This window comes from Stigmatopora nigra, chromosome 13 (assembly GCF_051989575.1).
Source record: "Stigmatopora nigra isolate UIUO_SnigA chromosome 13, RoL_Snig_1.1, whole genome shotgun sequence".
Lineage (NCBI taxonomy): Eukaryota > Metazoa > Chordata > Actinopteri > Syngnathiformes > Syngnathidae > Stigmatopora > Stigmatopora nigra.
Window position 1 is genome coordinate 4,562,328 of NC_135520.1, and position 8,880 is coordinate 4,571,207.

Here is an 8,880-nt window from a genome sequence, read left to right on the forward strand (position 1 = left end):
TTCAAATATGTCTCATAACTGAGTTTCATTCTTTTTAAATGCCATTTTCAGATCAGAGAGGCCTAACAGCCACTCTGATAAACATGTTAACTATGACGGCATAGTTCTGCTCTTGGGGAAGTTGTTGTATCAGTGCAAACAGTTACGAGGGGCTGTTGCAGACTTTGTAGTCTTGCCTGCTTCGCCTTAGGGCTTGAATCATTTGCACAGGGCTTGCTGTTGTTTAGGAACAGAAATGAGTTCACCCAAAAGTCAGGAGTTCCTTCCCAATTTAAAAGCTCCTTTAGCTCAACCTAGTTTTGACCCTGGGCGCCTGATTTTTTTCATTCTTCAGCAATCTGGTTCAATTTTCTGGCCATTTCATTGCTCCTCCGCAGCTAGCACCTTATGTCTTTGCTTTCACTATTATTATACTTCAAAGGTCCAAACATCCTTCTTCCAAACTGGGTTCAATGTAGTATAATTGAGTTTCCTATGTCCCTTCACAGATAGAACGTTTCAATTTGACTTGCAAGATTTTACTCAAAGATGAAAATCATACTTTCCTTAGTTTTTGGCCTTCTTATTATTGTGCATAATTTGATATATATGAAAGGGTTATGAGTGTCATACTGACAAAAAACAAAAGGATAAGCTTAATACACAAGATAATACATTGCTTTTAAAACTTATTTAATATGCGGCAGAAATTTTCAAAGTATGGCCTTATTTTCAGAAGACAAATCAATTTTTATGTTTAAAATTGACAATATAGTACTCGCAATGACAGAAATACACACATTTCTTTCGGGAAAAAATTCATATCATGAGACATTTGGTAGTAGCTCAGCTATTGTGACAGTAACATTAACTTTTCTTATTAAACGATTAAAACAATAAAAGGGAAAATAATATATGTTTAAAAACAGTAGTGCAAAGTTTAATGTTACTGTAATAGTGAGGAAATCTCATTTTTTCTCTCCTTTTGGTTTGATCGTTTGTGGTTTGTAATTCGGCTTCATACATAAACTTCAAACAGGCACTATATTCATTGCTGTTCCAGGTACATGAAAGGAAAAATAACCTTTATGAACCATCTCAGTCCTGTTTTCCTCCCCGCATCAGCCTCGGGCATTGTTAGTGGTGCTGGTTGCTCAGCTTGGGATTTACAGCTTTGCAGTCCCACAGATTGGTCTCTGTGAAGCAAGCTTGCTCTTTGAAGAAGACCCATAAACCTGACCAAATGCTGCCACTTATGCTCAGTAATTAAAGCAAGCTGGCGTGGAGTAAAGTCCCTAAATTATCAACGGCCAGGCAAAAGATGTGCGATGTGGTTATGCTTCAGGGAGGTCGTAACTATTGACGCCCTTAACCCCTAAAGCAGATTGCATGTGAGTCGGATTTTGCACCCGCACGGAAAACCTCCAAAACTCCTCAAGCCACAGAGCATAATATGTTATGTACATTCAGGCTGGGTGGCAATGCAAGTGCAGACAACATGCCACTAGGCCTGCATAATGTCACAGGCCATCAATCAGTCCAAAGCAATCCATAAAGTAAATGAAACAGCCTTTTAAGAAGGCGGTGATCGGTGAGGATTTAATGTATCGTGTATTTAGTATGCATGAGATCTGAATCTGTGATCAGCACTGAATACTTTTTAACCTTTCTGATGTGCGTTTAATAATAAGAGGGATGGCGTTTTGACTGTAGACCTTCAATTGATTCATTATTGTTCATGTACTGTAAATTTGAGACTTCACTTCAATGTGCAAATCAAGCACACAAGTTGTTTATGATTGCAGTCAGTACACGATTCACTGACCTTGTCTAAGAGTGATGAGTACGACCTTGTTTGTGTGCGTGACATTGTGGAAGGCAGATGCACATCGCTGTCAAGCCCATAAAGGGCAGTTGGAATGGATTCAAAGTAATTATGTACACAATTTATGAATATTTTGATTTTTAAAGGTTTAGCATAATTGCACAAAGTCCTTGATTATATTAGGTTAGACTAGGTTAGAATAAGCTGCAGTCGGGTTAATGAGACTTCTCGTCTGTTCTGTTCTTTTCTTTTTTTTTTAAAGATTAGCAAATTGCACTCAGGAGATGTCTTTCTGTGAAAATCTTATAACTCCCAAATATGTTGCCGGTTTGGGGGGGGGGGGGTAGTTGATGAGATTTAACTATTAATTGAGTAGTGAAAATGAACAGGAAAGCAATTCCAACAGATGGTCATGCATCAGGGAGAAGACCTTTTTAATGAGTTTTGTCTGAAGAGGTTTTCTTTATCAGCCCCCGCTGAATATTTACGTTTCACTGGCCACTAGGCAAATTCTTTACTGACCCCCAGTAGTTATAGTAGAAGCCATCTGTTGTTGGGGTGGTACTTGAATGGTCCCAGATATACTTTACTCAAGGACACCAGGAAGTTTAGGTCATGGGTCAGTCAAACTAACAACATCCGATTTAATATATGCCTTTAAGATTATACACTTGAGTTATGTTTGTGTTAGGGTTCACTGACTAGTAGCTCATTTACCTTGCGTATATGTATATTTAGCAGTTCGGTGAGCTTCATTGTGCTTCTATAGCACAAATAACGGAATACAAAATCAGAATTGTGCTTACTACAGGGAATTTCTGTATCTGCACACATCAAATATCTGTGAAGTTTTTTATTTTCTGTTTTCAAACCACTTGTTTTGGATAAACCCTCATAGATTGGTTTGCTCTGCCAAAGTCATTTCTCTTTCTCACATTTTGGCATGAAATGTCTTGCTTTTGTATTCATGATTTCAGTCATCCACTGCAGCATTGAAAGCGCCTCTTCATTGTTAGAGCACAGTGAGATATGCAGTGCATTGTCTCATCAGAGCATTTCATGCACACTGCAGTGCTGACAGAGCAAATCTAATGCTTGTATTCTCCCTATCTCCTAGCTTGGTACTTGATTGGTGCAAGCTGCTGGCAGGAAGCTGTCAGTGTTAGGCATGACTTAAGTGGAATACATACAAGCACAGAGGTTAATTACACAATGTTTCGTTCCCTCCTTTGCCTTGCCCGCCACGCTGGTGCCAGTCAAATTCGGATAACCGTCTAATCAAATGTAGGCTTGCAGCTTTGTGCTGTGGCAACAGTTACTTGATGGTGGCTCTTCTGGCAGCAAGCTTGTGTCTTGCTGTTTGACAAGTTGAATTGGTTGGCATAGGCAGGTACCATCAGCCTCTCAATTTCTAAGCCTGAAAGGGGGGAGGATTTTTTTTCCTGTGAATTTGCTATGACCTTTATCATTTTTACTCCTGTTGGTTTTATGCCTCATTTCTGCTGACAAAAGTACTAAAACATTTGTATTTTATGATGACATTCGATGCAGCTTCCCAATAGCAAATCCATTTTTAAGGCATGCAGTCCAAAAGCTAATATTGAATACGAAATGACATATTTGATTATGTCTTTGAACGTAATTTGTTGTTTTTCTGCATATGCAGAATGCAATTTAGAAAGCAATAAAGAAAAGGCATAAATATATGTGATGGTACAGATACAACAGGAAGTCGCTAGTAATTATTTCCTTTCATGACAATATTGCTCTATGGAGCCCCATACAGAAAAGATGGAAAGCACACTTTTCATTACTGGTGTAGTTCTAGTTTGCTTAGTTGTAATTTCAAATAAGAGGAAACAAAAATAATCTCAATATTTGTGGACTCCCTCCACCACCATACTGGAAAATACATTCATTTACCTTTGGCTTTCTAATTTTAGAAATCAAATTAAATGGCGACACCTTTGAGGATATAGAGAAACACACGTCCTTGATGACACCCCCTTGCCCCCGAAAGCAGCAACAAATTAGCGTTCAAAATAGCAGAGGCAAGATTATTCTTCTCGGCAATTTCCCCAAGGTAAGGTTCATTGTGTTTAAGTGTATCTTATGCCATGGCAACACAGATGAAGATCATTTATTTATTGGTTTGGGAACAAATTAGGCCCTGCCTGACAGTGTCCGTGCAATCCATGCCTGTTCAGCCTTCATTGTGGTAAGAACAAGCATTAGGAAGGAGATATTTCTTTGTCCTCTTTTGATTCCGGTCCACCACCTGAATGGCACACGGTGAGCTGCCCTCGTAATTAGCTGTCAGCTCTTTTAAGCCACAACTCATTGATTAGATCACGATTGCTAATAGGACGTGAAAGGTGGCTCCCTTCTCTATAGACTGAAATGAATGATGAATTTAAATGGTGTGCTGTTTCAGTACTTGAATATGCCAACTTGTAATGACGCTGTTAATTTTTAGACTCATTTTAACTGCTGTTTTTAGTCAAACATGTACATTTTTATCAGTGAGTCAGAAATGTGTGATGGAAAATTTGAGTTTGATTTATATAATGAAGACACAATACATATTAATGACAATATACATGGAAATATCTAAGATTATTGCCCAAAGGCTAATTTCCATCTTTAATCCCCTGGGCAGGTTGAAAAAAACCCAATAAAAAATCAATTAACTAGACTAGAAGCAGAATAGAGAGTAGTCATTTTGGGAACTAATATGAATAATTATCACAGAGTTCCCTTTACACCAGTGACACCAGTTTTAAGCAGGAACAAATTTTGTTTGAAAAAGTCTATGTAGTAATTTGATTCTGTCTGCGGGAAAGTTGATGTGCCCTAAAAACATTCAGAAACCCTTTTTGAAGTACAGGCTATAGGTAGAAGGCTCCTGAAAGAAAAGCTCTGGCAAGCTTAAAAGGACAGTACTCATTAGTGGAATGTAGCCGCATTTCTTGTCCCTGGCATTGAAATAAGCTTCAGGTTGTCGAAGTGTGCGGAGCTGGAATCCGTCCAACACCTTTGTCTCTTCTTCTCCAAGCCCTCTGGCAACAGGGGATAGGGGACAGGGGCAGACACAAGATGATTTTGGAATCCCCCAATATGGAGGTAGACAATGCATGGGTGAGGGTCGCTGGCATGCCAATTTGAAACTACACACCCTTACAATCCTGCTTGCATTAGTGCCTCTTCAATAAAAAAAAGATTTTTAAGGACAATTCGGACGCATATCTGATGCTGGAAAGCTTTTGCAGACTGACAAATTCGACATTGTCTCTAAGTGAGACACGTCTAGCAAGAGAAGACCGAGACACTGACATAAGAGGAGACTCGCCATTCTACCGGAAATAGTATCCCCCTTGAGGCCAACACATTTCATGGTGGAATCTGCCTCTTTAAACATTGCTTGTGCAAAATGTCAGATTTTGACTTGGGATCAGTGAATGACTACTTGAAGTTACAACTTGCCAAGAATAACTCCTCTATTATCATCAGCTGCCATGCCTCAACTCTTCTGCCTATGAGGATAGAAAAAATACCATGCATGAACTTTTATACCGCACTCCACACTCAACCTTGACTCTCAAAAAAGTAATCCTCCTTTGAGAGCTCAATGCCATGTCTCCTTTTTCTGGAGTAATGTTCCGATCCATCACTGTGTTGAAAAGCAGAATGCCAATGGCCTTGCCTCTTCAACCTCCGCTCTGAACAGCTTATCATCACCATCTCACTCTTCCAACAAGAAGACAAAATGTACTGTCTGACAACATCCACTTTCATATCTTTCTAATTTTATGCTTGATTACATTAACCAGCAATACGTTAGTGACACACACAAATGTAACATTTTCTTTATGCTGTACCCACGACAATGTTCTTTTGGCTATGCGTACTTGCAACTACTGGCGATGATAACGATAACATTTTTATTTTCCATTTGCATTCTAAAAAAAATGAAAATAAATCTTGTTTGTATCATGTTGATTTTCTCTCTGGGAATGTGACAAGCATAGATGAACAGGTGGGCCCATGCCTGCAGGCATTTGAACCCAAGGCCTCAGCAGCTCCACTATCCAGACTTTGCACTCGGGAGACTTTTGGCGGACACGCAGCCTACCCACCCCCACTTCCCTCCATCACCACGGCTCCACAAACACAGTTGTTCATGAATATGGATTGCAGGCAATGCTCCCTGGCATCATTAACGTGCCACAAGCCAGTATAAATCACATCACCATAAAACCTCCAAATGTTCTGATAAAGAAAGTAACACGATAACAACTGGCACAAGTCAAGAAGACAAATACTACTTGACATACACATCCTACATTGTTGATTTGTTGCATAGTCTGTCTTTAATGCAGTCGGTCATAACTCAGAATGAGGCACATGACAATTATTATGTACGTACTTACTGGCAAATATGGTTTTGATATAGAGGCACTGGCTCATAGTTGCACTTGTTGTGAAATGATAAAAAAAAACTTTTTTTCCAGGATCTTTTTTTGTTTTTTAATTGCGGAGCTGTTAAATAGTATTGAAATACACATGTGCATTGTTTCCTCCAAAAGACCATCTGTAATGTTGTTGAATGGGAATCTTTACGGCTTGGCTTTTATGATACACGTGAACATCCTGTGTATTCTCAAGCCACATATTGAACATGATAGCACTGAGTCGTAAACGCTTCTATTTAAGCGAGATCTCTGCTAAAGGGAAATGAGTTTGGCCACGGTCAACTTGCAATGCAGCATCAGCTGGCCGCACATTAAAATTGCCAGTTCAATTAAGCATTGACACACAAGGCTAGGGCATTTGTAACATTATGGTAATCATTCACTTCACTCACATCACTTTTAAAATGTTAAGGATTATTCAAACCTTTTCAACTCCATTGCCATTTTAGATGTTTAATCTTTGCCTTCATCATTTTCGTAACCTTGTGGGTTTAACAACATTCCATTGCTATAGTTTACATTTGTCAAACGCTTACTCCACCCTAGACTGGTCGCCAGTTAGCCGTAGGGCACACAGAGTGACAGACAAGCAATCAAACCACCACCAAATGGGAATAGATCCCACGCTAGCCTGCACATCAAGTCAGGCGAGTAAACTACTACACTATTAGGTTGCATAGAAACTCACTAAAAATAAAAAGATTCAATAATCGATCAAATTATCTGACTGTCATATAACACAATTTGAAATTAGGAACACTGAAGAGAAAAAAGTATGCAATATGATGTTACTGCGAAAAATTGGAAAAAAATATCTGCTGTGTCCCTCAAAAAGAGATGCTGAGTGTTAACTTTTTCCCTTTTATATTTCTTTAGTGTCTGAGCACAGCTTCCCTGAAATCGACGCATGAATATGGAGGAGCCAGGCCTCGATGCGGTGGGCAGGCATCTCCTCTCTTCTTCAGAACTGCTTCAGATGAGCTTCTTTGCAGGGGGTCCGCAGTGCATTCTGGGGGCAGCACAATGCCTTCACTTCCAACACAAATGTGTCACTTTTGTCTGGAGAGCTGCGCTGCAAAATTTATAGTTGAATAGACCGCCCCTCCAATAAAAAAATCCCAAATAAAACAAATGGATAACTATAAACGTATCTGAAGAGATATTTCAGGATAGCTGTTGGAAAACTTGCTTTTTCTTAATCTAATGAACCATTTGAAAATATATTTCATCATTGATGATTGATGAATAATCTATTGATAACCATATCCTAAAAAAAGTGAAAATGCAACAAAGCTGCAATTTTACTGGTTTACTCAAAACTTTACGTGGCTCTGTTTTAAATATAAGAAAATATTGACTTTGGCTTTCTTTCTTTTTTTGTTTCTTATGTTTTATAACTGATCAGATTTCCTTAGGGAAAATCATCCAAGCTACAGAATTTCGGTGAATTTGCTATAAATGAAAGCCTATAACTGAATTTAGAGTACACGGAGCAATGTGCCACCACATCTAACCAAATTAACAGTTGCCGAATACGGATATTAAAGTGATGCAATTACAAGTGCAGTTTGGGTGTTAAAGCAATTACCAAGAGGAATGATATATTCCCAAATCACATCACAACAGTGAACTTTAACCTCTTAACATTGAGAAGGACTTTAATATTGAGAGTATTTTCCATTTACATTTATTCAAGGGAATATCTACCTATACAATTTAAAATCTAAAATAATTAAAATTTAATTTGACAATATTAACAGATGGAATATTGAACGTTGAGTATTAAATTCAATGTTAAGAAAAAGACAATAATTGATCGAAGCATTCAAGCCAACTTCTGCTTTTTAATCCCTGTTCTCTTGGCTATAGTTTTTTTTCTTGCCTTGAGGACAGGATTATGGATGTGCTGATACCAAAACATACACTGGGTTGGAGGTCTGCTACTGGAAGAGCTTGGATTGACTCCTTAATGTAATTATACTCACTCAGGGGAGAGAAGGAGACAGAAGTCGGCCATGAGGGATGTGACAGCGTGACAATGGCAAGCAAGAGAATGTCAAAAGACCGATGTCTCTGGATTGAGGGTTGGACTCATGCCCTCAGGGTAGGTACCAAAGATTAAAACATTTTGCCCACCGGCCCTGGAAAACTCTTAGCCAAACCCAAGACCCAGAGACTTGCATTAGAATAATAGCAAAAGACTGTCATGCATATAATTCATTGGTATTCCGGTTCGATGTCTTTCAATTTTCCAACTGTTCTAAGGTCAGTGCTGAAAATATAAGGAGAAAAACAAATGTGGACTGACCTGTCAGACAAAAATCCCTGGTGTATTTTTTTTTTTTTTACACATTTCAATCAATAAAAAGGAGGTCAATAAAAAGAATTCTGATTCGGACACACAGCACATGATAGTTCTTTTTACTTTCAATCGCACAATTATGGAATGGATTGACTGCTGTGGTTAGCACACAGAGAAAGGAAAGAAAAGAGGAAAAAAAAGTCCTTTGATGAAAGAACTGCAGCCAGACCCCCACACACACTCTCCTACTCTCTTTGCGTCCTTGCCCTCTGGAGTTAATCTGGCAAAGAGGAGGCAGCCTC